This window comes from Ranitomeya imitator, chromosome 1 (assembly GCF_032444005.1).
Source record: "Ranitomeya imitator isolate aRanImi1 chromosome 1, aRanImi1.pri, whole genome shotgun sequence".
Lineage (NCBI taxonomy): Eukaryota > Metazoa > Chordata > Amphibia > Anura > Dendrobatidae > Ranitomeya > Ranitomeya imitator.
Window position 1 is genome coordinate 731,132,929 of NC_091282.1, and position 12,310 is coordinate 731,145,238.

Genomic DNA, 12,310 nt, shown 5'->3' on the forward strand with positions numbered 1-12,310 from the left:
TCTAGTTTCCAAAATGGTGTCACTTGTGGGGGATTTCTACTGTTTAGGTACATTAGGGGTTCTGCAAACGCAATGTGACGCCTGCAGACCATTCCATCTAAGTCTGCATTCCAAATGGCACTCCTTCCCTTCCGAGCCCTCCCATGCGCCCAAACGGTGGTTCCCCCCAACATATGGGGTATCGGCGTACTCAGGACAAATTGGACAACAACTTTTGGGGTCAAATTTCTCCTCTTACCCTCGGGAAAATACAAAACTGGGGGCTAAAAAATAATTTTTTGGGGAAAGATTTTTTTTTTTCAATTTTCACGGCTCTGCGTTACAAACTGTAGTGAAACACTTGGGGGTTCAAAGCTCTCACAACACATCTAGATGAGTTCCTTAGGGGGTCTAGTTTCCAAAATGGTGTCACTTGTGGGGGGTTTCTACTGTTTAGGTACATTAGGGGCTCTGCAAACGCAATGTGACACCTGCAGACCATTCCATCAAAGTCTGCATTCAAATGGCACTCCTTCCCTTCCGAACCCTCCCATGCGCCCAAACAGTGGTTCCCCCCACATATGGGGTATCATCGCACTCAGGACAAATTGGGCAACAAATTTTGGGGTCCACTTTCTCCTGTTACCCTCGGGAAAATACAAAACTGGGGGCTAAACAAATAATTTTTGTGGGAAAAATGTTTTGTTTTATTTTTACGGCTCTGCATTATAAACTTCTGTGAAGCACTTGGTGGGTCAAAGTGCTCACCACACCTCTAGATAAGTTCCTTAGGGGGTCTACTTTCCAAAATGGTGTCACTTGTGGGGGGTTTCAATGTTTAGGCACATCAGTGGCTCTCCAAACGCAACATGGCGTCCCATCTCAATTCCTGTCAATTTTGCATTGAAAAGTCAAACAGCGCTCCTTCCCTTCCGAGCTCTCCCATCCGCCCAAACAGTGGTTTACCCCCACATATGGGGTATCAGCGTACTCAGGACAAATTGTACAACAACTTTTGGGGTCCAATTTCTTCTCTTACCCTTGGGAAAATAAAAAATTGGGGGCGGAAAGTTAATTTTTGTGAAAAAATATGATTTTTTATTTTTACGGTTCTACATTATAAACGTCTGTGAAGCACTTGGTGGGTCAAAGTGCTCACCACACATCTAGATAAGTTCCTTAAGGGGTCTACTTTCCAAAATGGTGTCACTTGTGGGGGGTTGCAATGTTTAGGCACATCAGGGGCTCTCCAAACGAAACATGGCGTCCCATCTCAATTCCAGTCAAGTTTGCATTGAAAAGTCAAATGGCGCTCCTTCGCTTCCGAGCTCTGCCATGCGCCCAAACAGTGGTTTACCCCCACATGTGGGGTATTGTCGTGCTCAGGACAAATTGTACAACAATGTTTGGGGTCTATTTTCTCCTGTTACCCTTGGTAAAATTAAACAAATTGGAGCTGAATTAAATTTTTTGTGAAAAAAAGTTAAATGTTCATTTTTATTTAAACATTCAAAAAATTCCTGTGAAGCACCAGAAGGGTTAATAAACTTCTTGAATATGGTTTTGAGCACCATGAGGGGTGTAGTTTTTAGAATGGTGTCACACTTGGGTATTTTCTATCATATAGACCCCTCAAAATGACTTCAAATGAGATGTGGTCCCTAAAAAAAAAATGGTGTTGTAGAACTGAGAAATTGCTGGTCAACTTTTAACCCTTATAACTCCCTAACAAAAAAAAATTTTGGTTCCAAAATTGTGCTGATGTAAAGTAGACATGTGGGAAATGTTACTTATTAAGTATTTTGTGTGACATATCTCTGTGATTTAATTGCATAAAAATTCAAAGTTGGAAAATTGCGAAATTTTCGCCAAATTTCCGTTTTTTTCACAAATAATTGCAGGTACTATCAAAGAATTTTTACCATTGTCATGAAGTACAATATGTCACGAGAAAACAATGTCAGAATCACTGGGATCCGTTGAAGCGTTCCAGAGTTATAACCTCACAAAGGGACAGTGGTCAGAATTGTAGAAATTGGCCCGGTCATTAACGTGCAAACCACCCTTGGGGGTAAAGGGGTTAATGCACATAAGCACAACGCACCTTATATATGAGCACTGGATGCAAATGTAAATGAGCACTAGATGTAAATATAAATGAATATGAACAATGTATATGTCATTATGAACACTAATAGTATGTAAAAATTAAAAAAAAAAAAAAAATTAATTGGACCTAATTTAACATGGGTTGAGACACATATAAATAGATACTAGGAATGGTTACTCACTGCTTGATAAAGGCTCAGATGGAGCTGAAACGTCGCCCGGCTATGTGGGTCGATTAAACCTTCCACATTTTTCACTTAAACTATGGAGTGCTGCCTCTTTTTTGAGTGTCTGTAAACTTGCTGCAATCGCTGGACTGGTTGCTTGAGGCACTGCACCTGAAGATAAGTACTAGAGTTGTGCTGTTCCTTTTTTTTTAATATATATATATATATATATATATATATATATATATATATATATATATATATATATATATATATATCACACACATATACATATTAATATTTCATCCAGCGCGAGATGGCTTAAAAGCCGGTAATTCAATTGCCGGCTTTTTCTATCTCCTTCCTAAACCCGACATGATATGAGACATGGTTTACATACAGTAAACCATGTGATATCCCCATTTTTTTTTTTTTTGCATAATCCACACTACTATTAGTAGTGTGTATGTGCAAAATTTGGGCTGTCTAGCTATTAAATGAAAGGGTTAAATGGCGGAAAAAATTGGCGTGGGCTCCCGCGCAATTTTCTTCACCAGAGTAGTAAAGCCAGTGACCGAGGGCAGATATTAATAGCCTGGAGAGGGTCCATGGTTATTGCTCCCCCCCCCGGCTAAAAACATCTGCCCCCAGCCACCCCATAAAAAGGCACATCTGGAAGATTCGCCTATTGTGGCACTTGGCCACTCTCTTCCCACTCCCGTGTAGCGGTGGGATATGGGGTAATGAAGGGTTAATGTCACCTTGCTATTGTAAGGTGACATTAAGCCAGATTAATAATGGAGAAGCGTCAATTATGAAACCTATCCATTATTAATCCAATAGCATGAAATGGTTAAAAAAAAACACACAATATTGCAAAGTATTTTAATGAAATAAACACACAGGTTGTTGTAATATTTTATTCCACTCTCAATCCACCTGAAGACCCTCGACCTGTAACAAATTAAAAAAAAATAAACCAACAATATCTCATACCTTCCGTCGATATGTCCCACGATGTAAATCCATCTGAAGGGGTTAAATTATTTTACAGGCAGGAGCTCCGCTATAATGCAGCTGTGCTGGTGCCTGAATGGAATGTAGGTTAATGACCTGTAGTTACCTTCATTCGCGGTGATGCGCCCTCTGCTGGATGTCCTCATATGACCTCGAGAGTGGGAACTTTTCTGAATATTTTCCCAGTCTCGTTATAGCATTATAGCAGAGCTCCTGCCTGTAAAATAATTTAACCCCTTCAGATGGATTTACATCGTGGGACATATCGACGGAAGGTATGAGATATTTGTCACGGATCGCTGCTCCGTGGTGTCACTTATTCGTCACGTGCCTGCTCTCACACGTGACTTGGGGTTGTGCCTGCAAGGGTTAATCTATCTCCCCACTCTCAGTCCCAGCTGGCTGGGGGCAGATGTTTTTAGCCAGAGGGGGCCAATAACCATGGACCCTCTCTAGCCTATTAATATCTGCCCTCAGTCACTGGCTTTACTACTCTGGCGGAGAAAATTGTGCGGGAGCCCACGCCAATTTTTTCTGCAATTTAACCCTTTAATTTAATAGACAGCCCAAATTTTGCACATACACACTACTAACAGTAGTGTGGAATATGCAAAAAAATGGGGATATGAGATGGTTTACTGTATGTAACCATGTCTCATATCATGTCGGGTTTGGGAAGGAGATAGCAAAAGCCGGCAATTGAATTACCAGCTTTTAAGCTATCTCGCGCTGGATGAAATATTAATATATATATATATATATATATCTCAATGACGTGTGTGTGTGTGTATATATATATATATATATATATATATATATATATATATATATACACCTATTCTATGAGTCCACATTTATTCTACTTATTCTATTGTAAGCTGTCAGTGTGATTTTACTGTACATCGCACTGAATTGCCGGCTTTTCTCTCTAACACCGCTGCGTATTTCTCGCAAGTCACATGGTCTGTGTGTAATCCGTATTTTTGTAGCCCCCATAGACTTTCATTGGCGTATTTTTTGCGCAATACGGTGACAAACGCAGCATGCTGCTATTTTCTACGGCCGTAGAAGACCGTATAATACGGATCAGTAAAATACGGCTGATAGGAGCTGGAGCATGGAGAAGCATTGTACCGTATGCAATCCGTATTTTTGGCACCTCTCTTACGTCCGTAAAACACGGTAGTGTGACACCGGCCGAAGGGTGAGACAAACCTAACATTACAGACAGATTGGGAGGTGAAGGGGGAGGAATGCTGAGTCCTCTGTTTTTGTTTTTTTTTTGGGGGGGGGGGAGGGATATATAGTTTTTTTTTTCGTTTTGCCGGGTTCTAGGAGGTCTTGGTGAGCTCATATGGCGTGGCGGTGGGTGACCTGTCAGGGTCCGGCTGCACCGTGTCAGAGTCCATAGTGCTCGTAGAGCGTGCAGCTATGCCAGAGTCCATAGCTCTCGTAGAGCGTGCAGCCATGCCAGACTCCATAGCGCTCGTAGAGCGTGCAGTGTTGTGAATTCTGTTGTCGAGCTCCCTCCTGTGGTCGTGAATGGTACTTCGGCGAGTTCTGTCTATGGGCTCCCTCTGGTGGCTATGAGTGAAGCTGCTGCTTCTGAGGTTCCTCACACAGGTGACGTGGCTTATCCTTTGGTTGGCTGCTCTATTTAACTCCTCTCAGATCGTTACTCCATGCCAGCTGTCAATGTTTTTGCATTCGTTCAGTTCGCTCCTGGATCTCTCTGGTGACCTGCCTTCTCCTGCAGAAGCTAAGTTCCTTATTGTCTTATTTTGTTCTCTGTTTTCTTGTCCAGCTGGTTTTCATGATTTTGTCTTGCTAGCTGGAAGCTCTGGGATGCAGAGTGGCCCCTACGCACCGTGAGTCGGTGCGGAGGTCTTTTTTGCACACTCTGCGTGGTCTTTTGTAAGTTTTTGTGCTGATCGCAGTTACCTTTCCTATCCTCTGTCTATTTAGTAAGTCTGGCCTCCCTTTGCTGAAACCTGTTTCATTTCTGCGTTTGTGACTTTCATCTTTACTCACAGTCAATATATGTGGGGGGCTTCCTTTACCTTTGGGGAATTTCTCTGAGGCAAGATAGGCTTTTATTTTCTATCTCTAGGGCTAGATAGTTCTTAGGCTGTGACGAGGCACCTAGGTCTGGTCAAGAGCGCTCCACGGCTATTTCTAGTGTGTGATAGGATTAGGGCTTGCGGTCAGCAGAGCTCCCACATCCTAGAGCTCGTCCTGTATGAGGTTTAATTATCAGGTCATTCCGAGTGCTCCTAACCACCAGGTCATAACAGTACAGCTGGCCCAAAGTATTAATGCATCTCAATAGAGGGATAAGAGAACTTCTGAGACCATATTTTTTTCTTTGCACTGTGTTTTGTCTTTCTTTTCCCCTAGACCTTTGGGTGGTTCAGGACACAGGTGTAGGTATGGACTTTCAAGGTTTGTCCTCTTGTGTGGATCATCTCACTGCAAGGGTACAAAACATTCAAGATTTTGTGGTTCAGAATCCTATGTTAGAGCCTAGAATTCCTATTTCTGACTTATTTTCTGGGGATAGATCTAGGTTCTTGAATTTCAAAAATAATTGTAAACTGTTTCTAGCTTTGAAACCCCGCTCCTCTGGTGACCCCGTTCAACAGGTAAAAATCATTATTTCTTTGTTACGTGGTGACCCTCAAGACTGGGCATTTTCCCTTGCGCCAGGAGATCCTGCATTGCGTGATGTTGATGCGTTTTTTCTGGCGCTTGGATTGCTTTATGATGAGCCAAATTCAGTGGATCAGGCAGAGAAAATCTTGCTGGCTTTGTGTCAGGGTCAGGATGAAGCGGAGGTGTACTGTCAGAAGTTTAGAAAGTGGTCGGTGCTTACTCAGTGGAATGAATGTGCCCTGGCGGCAATTTTCAGAAAGGGTCTTTCTGAAGCCCTTAAGGATGTCATGGTGGGATTTCCCACGCCTGCTGGTCTGAATGAGTCTATGTCTTTGACCATTCAGATCGATCGGCGCATGCGTGAGCGCAAAGCTGTGCACCATCTGGCGGTATTCTCTGAGCATAGGCCTGAGCCTATGCAGTGTGATAGGACTTTGACCAGAGCTGAACGGCAAGAACACAGACGTCGGAATGGGCTGTTTTTACTGTGGTGAATCCACTCATGCTATCTCCGATTGTCCTAAGCGCACTAAGCGGTTCGCTAGGTCTGCCACCATTGGTACGGTACAGTCTAAATTTCTTTTGTCCGTTACTCTGATTTGCTCTCTGTCGTCCTATTCTGTAATGGCATTTGTGGATTCAGGCGCTGCCCTGAATTTGATGGACTTGGAGTTTGCCAGGCGCTGTGGTTTTTTTTTGGAGCCCTTGCAGTATCCTATTCCATTGAGAGGAATTGATGCTACGCCTTTGGCCAAGAATAAGCCTCAGTACTGGACTCAATTGACCATGTGCATGGCTCCTGCACCTCAGGAGGATTTTCGCTTTTTGGTGTTGCATAATCTGCATGATGTGGTCGTTTTGGGGTTGCCATGGCTACAGGTCCATAATCCAGTGTTGGATTGGAAATCTGTGTCCAGCTGGGGTTGTCAGGGGGTACATGGTGATGTTCCATTGCTGTCAATTTTGCCATCCACTCATTCTGAAGTCCCTGAGTTTTTATCAGATTACCGGGATGTATTTGAAGAGCCCAAATCTGGTGCCCTACCTCCTCATAGGGATTGCGACTGTGCTATTAATTTAATTCCTGGTAGTAAGTTTCCTAAAGGACGTCTGTTTAATTTATCTGTGCCAGAGCACGCCGCTATGCGGAGTTATATAAAGGAATCCTTCGAGAAGGGTCATATTCGTCCGTCGTCGTCACCATTGGGAGCAGGGTTCTTTTTTGTGGCCAAGAAGGATGGTTCTTTGAGACCTTGTATTGATTACCGCCTTCTTAATAAGATCACAGTCAAATTTCAGTATCCTTTGCCGCTGCTGTCTGATTTATTTGCTCGAATTAAGGGGGCTAGTTGGTTCACCAAGATAGATCTTCGTGGTGCGTATAATCTTGTGCGAATTAAACAGGGTGATGAATGGAAAACGGCATTTAATACGCCCGAGGGCCATTTTGAGTACCTGGTTATGCCATTCGGGCTTTCTAATGCTCCCTCTGTGTTTCAGTCCTTTATGCATGACATCTTCCGAGAGTACCTGGATAGATTCATTATTGTATATTTGGATGACATTTTGGTCTTTTCGGATGATTGGGAGTCTCATGTGAAGCAGGTCAGAATGGTGTTCCAGGTCCTTCGTGCGAATTCCTTGTTTGTGAAGGGGTCAAAGTGTCTCTTTGGAGTTCAGAAGGTTTCATTTTTGGGTTTCATTTTTTCCCCTTCTACTATCGAAATGGACCCTGTTAAAGTTCAGGCCATTTACGATTGGACTCAGCCGACATCTGTGAAGAGCTTACAGAAGTTCCTGGGCTTTGCTAATTTTTATCGTCGCTTCATCGCTAATTTTTCCAGTATTGCTAAACCGTTGACTGATTTGACCAAGAAAGGTGCTGATGTGGTCAATTGGTCCTCTGCGGCTCTAGAGGCTTTTCAGGAGTTGAAGCGTCGTTTTTCTTCTGCCCCTGTGTTGTGCCAGCCAGATGTTTCGCTCCCGTTTCAGGTCGAGGTTGATGCTTCTGAGATTGGAGCAGGGGCTGTTTTGTTGCAAAGAAGTTCTGATGGCTCGGTGATGAAACCATGTGCCTTCTTTTCTAGAAAATTCTCGCCTGCTGAGCGCAATTATGATGTTGGCAATCGAGAGTTGTTGGCCATGAAGTGGGCATTCGAGGAGTGGCGACATTGGCTTGAAGGAGCTAAACATCGCGTGGTGGTCTTGACGGATCACAAGAATTTGACTTATCTCGAGTCTGCCAAACGGTTGAATCCTAGACAGGCTCGATGGTCGCTCTTTTTCTCCCGTTTTGATTTTGTGGTTTCATACCTTCCGGGATCTAAGAATGTGAAGGCGGACGCCCTGTCAAGGAGTTTTGTGCCTGACTCTCCGGGTGTTCCGGAGCCGGCAGGTATTCTTAAAGAAGGGGTAATTTTGTCTGCCATTTCCGCTGATTTGCGGCGTGTGCTGCAAAAGTTTAAGGTTGATAGACCTGACCGTTGTCCTACGGAGAGACTGTTTGTCCCTGATAGATGGACTAGTAGAGTTATCTCTGAGATTCATTGTTCAGTGTTGGCTGGTCATCCTGGAATCTTTGGTACCAGAGATTTGGTGGCTAGATCCTTTTGGTGGCCTTCTTTGTCACGGGATGTGCGTTCTTTTGTGCAGTCCTGTGGGACTTGTGCTCGGGCTAAACCCTGCTGTTCTCGTGCCAGTGGGTTGCTTTTGCCCTTGCCGATCCCGAAGAGACCCTGGACGCATATTTCCATGGATTTTATTTCTGATATCCCTGTTTCTCAAAGGATGTCGGTCATTTGGGTGGTTTGTGATCGCTTCTCTAAGATGGTCCATTTGGTACCCTTGTCTAAATTGCCTTCCTCCTCTGATTTGGTGCCATTGTTTTTCCAGCATGTGGTTCGTTTCCATGGCATTCCAGAGAACATCGTCTCGGACAGAGGTTCCCAGTTCGTTTCGAGGTTTTGGCGGTCCTTTTGCGCTAAGATGGGCATTGGTTTGTCTTTTTCTTCGGCTTTCCATCCTCAGACTAATGGCCAAACTGAACGAACTAATCAGACTTTGGAGACATATCTGAGATGCTTTGTTTCTGCTGATCAGGATGATTGGGTGTCCTTCTTGCCTTTGGCTGAGTTCGCTCTTAATAATCGGGCCAGCTCGGCTACTTTAGTTTCTCCTTTTTTCTGTAATTCTGGTTTCCATCCTCGTTTCTCTTCAGGGCAGGTTGAGCCTTCGGACTGTCCTGGTGTGGATGCGGTGGTGGACAGGTTGCAGCAGATCTGGACTCATGTGGTGGACAATTTGACATTGTCCCAGGAGAAGGCTCAACGTTTCGCTAACCGCCGGCGTTGTGTTGGTCCCCGACTTCGTGTTGGGGATTTGGTTTGGTTGTCATCTCGTCATGTTCCTATGAAGGTTTCCTCTCCTAAGTTTAAGCCTCGTTTCATTGGGTCATACAAGATTTCTGAAGTTCTTAATCCTGTGTCATTTCGTTTGGACCTTCCAGCTTCTTTTGCCATCCATAATGTGTTCCATAGGTCGTTGTTGCGGAGATACGTGGCGCCTATGGTTCCCTCCGTTGATCCTCCTGCCCCGGTGTTGGTCGAGGGGGAGTTGGAGTATGTGGTGGAGAAGATTTTGGATTCTCATGTTTCGAGACGGAAACTCCAGTACCTGGTCAAGTGGAAGGGTTATGGTCAGGAAGATAATTCCTGGGTTTTTGCCTCTGATGTTCATGCTGCCGATCTGGTTCGTGCCTTTCATTTGGCTCATCCTGATCGGCCTGGGGGCTCTGGTGAGGGTTCGGTGACCCCTCCTCAAGTACTGTAATGGCAGGTACTGTTGTGAATTCTGTTGTCGAACTCCCTCCTGTGGTCGTGAATGGTACTTCGGCGAGTTCTGTCTATGGGCTCCCTCTGGTGGCTATGAGTGAAGCTGCTGCTTCTGAGGTTCCTTACACAGGTGACGTGGCTTATCCTTTGGTTGGCTGCTCTATTTAACTCCTCTCAGATCGTTACTCCATGCCAGCTGTCAATGTTTTTGCATTCGTTCAGTTCGCTCCTGGATCTCTCTGGTGACCTGCCTTCTCCTGCAGAAGCTAAGTTCCTTATTGTCTTATTTTGTTCTCTGTTTTCTTGTCCAGCTGGTTTTCATGATTTTGTCTTGCTAGCTGGAAGCTCTGGGATGCAGAGTGGCCCCTACGCACCGTGAGTCGGTGCGGAGGTCTTTTTTGCACACTCTGCGTGGTCTTTTGTAGGTTTTTGTGCTGATCGCAGTTACCTTTCCTATCCTCTGTCTATTTAGTAAGTCTGGCCTCCCTTTGCTGAAACCTGTTTCATTTCTGCGTTTGTGACTTTCATCTTTACTCACAGTCAATATATGTGGGGGGGCTTCCTTTACCTTTGGGGAATTTCTCTGAGGCAAGGTAGGCTTTTATTTTCTATCTCTAGGGCTATATAGTTCTTAGGCTGTGACGAGGCGCCTAGGTCTGATCAGGAGCGCTCCACGGCTATTTCTAGTGTGTGTGATAGGATTAGGGCTTGCGGTCAGCAGAGCTCCCACATCTCAGAGCTCGTCCTGTATGAGGTTTAATTATGAGGTCATTCCGAGTGCTCTTAACCACCAGGTCATAACAGTGCAGCCATGCCAGAGTCCATAGCTCTCGTAGAGCGTGCAGCTATGCCAGAGTCCAGGCTCGGACTGGCCCACCTGAGAACCGGAGGATTCTCCGGTGGGCCCTGGCACTGACACCTGCTGGCATACTGACCAGCAGCTGCCTAGGGCCCCCACTGCTCCAGGGGCACCTTGCCAGTGGCTATAGGGGCCCCTGGGTCAAGGGGGCCCGTCTGTGCCAGTAGCAGCAGCCGGAGACAGGATCGTGTCCCCGCTGCTAATGCAGAATGAATATTCATCCTTCCCCACGCCCCTATGGGCGTGGAGAGGAGTGACTTCCATTTCTCTTTAATAGCAGGCAGCGTTAGCCGCAGGGTGCTGCTAACACTGCCCGCATGTAAAGCCCCACCACACACACACTCACAAAGTAACACACACACAGCACCGCACACATACATACACACATGCAGGCACACAGACTCCCAGAGCAGCTCACTGGCTCCCAGCGTCCTGCTTCCTGTCTGAGGCAGCCCAGCTGGATGACGTCATCATCCAGCATGCTGCTGTCTCAGTCAGAAAGCTTCCTGGAATGAAGAGGCTGTTGGGGTGAGCGGCTGCTGCAGGGAGGTGTGGTGTGTGTGTGTGTGTGTGTTGCTGCTGCTGCAGGGAGGTGAGCTGTGCTGTGTGCCTGTGTGTGTGCTGCTGCTGCAGGGAGGTGAGCCGTGCTGTGTGTGTGTGGTGCTGCTGCTGCAGGGAGGTGAGCTGTGCTTGTGTGGTGTGTGTGTGTGTGCTGCTGCAGGGAGGTGAGCTGTGCTGTGTGTGTGTGCGCGCTGCAGGGAGGTGAGGTGTGTGTGTGCTGCAGGGAGGTGAGCTGTGCTGTGTGTGTGGGTGCTGGCTCATCATCCCCCCCCCTGGTGTCGTGATATAGATCCTGGAGACGTGTGCATAGAGGGGCCCCTTGTGTGAGGTGTTGGGGCAGAGAGGGGCCCCCTGTGTGAGGTGGCGGGGCAGAGAGGGGCGCTCCCTCTGTGAGGTGGCAGGGCAGAGAGGGGCCCCCTGTGTGGTGCTAAGATGTGGGCAGAGAGGGGCACACCCTCTGTGAGGTGGCAAAGCAGAGATAGGCATCCCCTGTGTGGTATTGAGACGTGGGCAGAGAGGGGCGCCCCCTGCGTGTGTGGTGGCGGGGCAAAGAAGGGTGCCCCCTTGCATGTGCGGTGCGAGGCAGAGAGGAGCCCCCTGTAAGTAATACCAGCTACAGAGCCTCACATTTAGTGTGCGCCAGTGAGGAGTTCCCTTTATACCAAACGCCCCTATGCACCATGTGAGCTAGAAAAAAATGCCACCATACATAGTACCCGATAGTGACTGCCCCCATAGTTTGCACCAGTTCATAGTGCTCTTATAAACATTGGCAGCCATCATGTTCCTCTGTGCCCCAATGTTCTGTGTCACTGTAGATCAGTGATAGTGGAATCATCCAGCCTGGACTTCAGTGGCTCTAGATTCTTGCCCCGTTCATCACATCAGGAGATGTGTCCTAGCGCAGAACTCTGTCTCCTCTTAGGCCGGGGCAACACCTGTGCATATTGTCTCTTCTAAGAGAATCGGCTCAGTTATGGAAATACTCCAATCACACTTCTCTCAGAGAAGATAGAAAAGCAAATGTCTCCATTTTGTCAGTCTGCGGAAATCTGACTGCACTTAAATGTCATCCAAGTGTGTCGGTGTGTGCCATCCGATTTGGGCAGCAATCTACATTATGCATGAAAAAAGAG